Consider the following 2,816-nt stretch of genomic DNA (forward strand, 5'->3'; position numbering starts at 1 on the left):
TATTTGCCACATGGCAGGCATTTGGCAGTCAAGTGACATATATGTGGCAGCCACATCAACATTTAACGGATTAATGGATGGAAAATGTAACGGATGTACTATATTGAAATAAAATAGTAGTTGAGGTATGAAAGTGAAATGTTTTGAAGTTGTTGTATGCGATTGTAATAGACTTCAAACTTAAGGGGTTACTATGTAATTTACCCTTAATACTATTATTCTCATGAAAAGTGGGAAAGCCAAGGAAAGAGATCATCTCCACCCGGCTCCTTTTTATTTTCTGATTAGTTAGATCACAAGAAAGAGTCAATGGTCGTGGTACTTGGATTGGGTTCACCGGAAAAAATGGAGGTGCAGTGGCGATGTGAGTTTAGGGTTATTGGTGTAAAGTTTAGTGGAAAAAATTTGTTAGTTAGGCATGTTTGTACCATACTTGACCAATCCCGAATCTATTGAGCACCGGTCAACATTATACCGTCAAGGACCCAGAAGAGTTTCCCTCTAACTAGGAGGTCAATCACAGCGCAACACGTGTCGACATCAGAAGCCAATCATAGCGCGACACGTGTCAACATCAGAAGCCAATCACAACACGACACATGTCAATATCAAAACAAAGCTAGAAACTCTCTTCTATAAAAAGAGATCATTCTCCCACAATATTTCCAAATGTCATTTGTACTAAATCATTCACTAGTACTCACTAAAGGAGAGCTTGAACATATGTACTTGTGTAAACCCTTCACAATTAATGAGAACTCCTTTACTCCGTGGACGTAGCCAATCTAGGTGAACCACGTGCATCTTGTGTTTGCTTCCCTGTCTCTATCCATTTACATACTTATCCACATTAGTGACCAGAGCAATCTAGTGAAGGTCACAAACTTGACACTTTTTGTTGTACCAAAGTCCCCACTGATTTTGTGCTTCAACATTTGGCGCTGTCCGTGGAAAACGACACGAAACGCTATGTCGGTTCTCTCTCAATTTTTCATCTCACCACCGTTAAACCTTACCACTGTCCACCGTGGATCTGCAAAACCAAGAGATGCCCAACTCTCTCTCTAGAAATCCAGAAAACAACAAGCTTTGAATGCGAATGCACCTTGAACGAGTCAATGACCGAGTTAGGAAGACCCTGTCGTGTCAGAGACCAAGGGTGGCGGTAGGAAAGAAGTGGGTGGGCAGAGAAAATATCTCTCCCTGCGAGCTGGTAACCTCGACCTCACCCAGGCCTTTTTCAAGCCCAATTCCCAATTCCTGCATCCAAATAGGCCCAAATGTTTCCTCTTCCCAAACTGCCCTCGTTCCCCCTGTTTCTCCAGTAAAGTCCAAGTTCTGCAATATGTCTGTCTGCCTCCTGCCGGCGCAATTACAACACCATCACTTCTCTATCTCTCTCTCTCTCATAAAATTTGGTCTCAGCCTTCACGTCCATCCACGGTCGTCGTTCCCGAGCAGCTTACGCCATGGCAGAGTCAATCCTCGAGCAGCTAAGGAACGGAACTGCTTGATTCGAGCTCACCGCCTCCCCCGTCTTTTCAATTTCAGCTTCCAATTCTCTGGTGAACCCAACAACGTTGTTCGGGGACCACGGCCACCGGTTCTTCGCTAGAATTAAACCGCCACTAGGCAGAAGATCGTCGACGATGAAGAAAGTTGAACGTTTTTCGGTTCAGAAAGTTACTAACGACGGATGTTGTTTATTTCGTGCTCTGGTGAAAGGAATGGTTTTGAATAAAGAGGTTCCTCTTAGCCCAAGGTAAGAGAAGGATGATGCAGACGAACTACGGATGACCGTGAAAGAGGTTATATGCGAAGATGAGGAAGAGCGCCTTAAGTATGAACCTGCTTTGGTTGCAATCACCATCGATGAGTCCTTAAAACGTTACTGCTAGTGCATCAATATACCAAATTTTTGGGGAGGAGAGTCCGAGCTGCTGGTGCTGTCAAAGTTATGTGGGTATCCAATCACTATTTACATACCGAAGCATGAGCGGAGCTACAACGATTCCCGCACGCAGCGAAAGCCGATGGGTCTATCAGCTTTTTGGTTCTGGGGGATTGGAGAAGAAGAGGAAGACGATGATGTCGTCATGACCAAGGGACTGTTTCTGATCACTGGAGGCTAGCCCTAGAATGAGGGTGTCGACCACTGGAAGAAGATAAAGAACTTTATTATCTTTATTATCAGGACCGATGGCTTTTGTCGACCACCAAAGAAGATGCCCACCAATAATGAAACTTTCATCATGAAAGGGAGTGCATGTTCCTTGCCCATTTTCTGAAAAAGTCACGGGAAAAGCAATGAAGGAGATAAGTGTTCTCCAAATTCATTAATTATTTTACTATTTAACATTTCATTATTATTTTGTGGTGGTCCTATTACTGGAAACCACATCATCACATCATTATTGGAAAGTGACAGCAGTTACTTTACAGTATGCATAATGAGGCCACGTCATTTCTATCACACCTATATAGTGTGTTCCCGGTTTGATTTGCTTTACAATGTGCATATGCTTTACAAACGCTTGTCTGCAATCTTCCTTACAATTATTTTATTAATTAATATTTTATTATTGCATCTTTAATCATCCCTGACTTCATTATTTAAAGTGGTAGGGTAAAAACTTTATTATACAATATTTATTGGCCTAGAGTATTGTGACTGCCATTAAACTATGTCACTTATACAACATGTGATTTACCACACGACTAAATAAATTATTTATTTATAGGAGGCACATGGTACAGTATTTTGCCTTGACAAACTTTGTCAATTTGATTTATTCATTATACGGTCATACTTATAC

The 2,816-nt window shown here is 41.8% G+C and overlaps 1 pseudogene; it reads left to right on the forward strand.

Moving 5' to 3' along the window:
- Positions 1 to 1,469: 1,469 nt before the first annotated feature.
- LOC114827376 (OVARIAN TUMOR DOMAIN-containing deubiquitinating enzyme 3-like) lies at positions 1,470 to 2,132 on the forward strand (annotated as a pseudogene).
- Positions 2,133 to 2,816: the final 684 nt, after the last annotated feature.

Source organism: Malus domestica, chromosome 10 (assembly GCF_042453785.1).
Source record: "Malus domestica chromosome 10, GDT2T_hap1".
NCBI classification, from domain to species: Eukaryota; Viridiplantae; Streptophyta; class Magnoliopsida; order Rosales; family Rosaceae; genus Malus; species Malus domestica.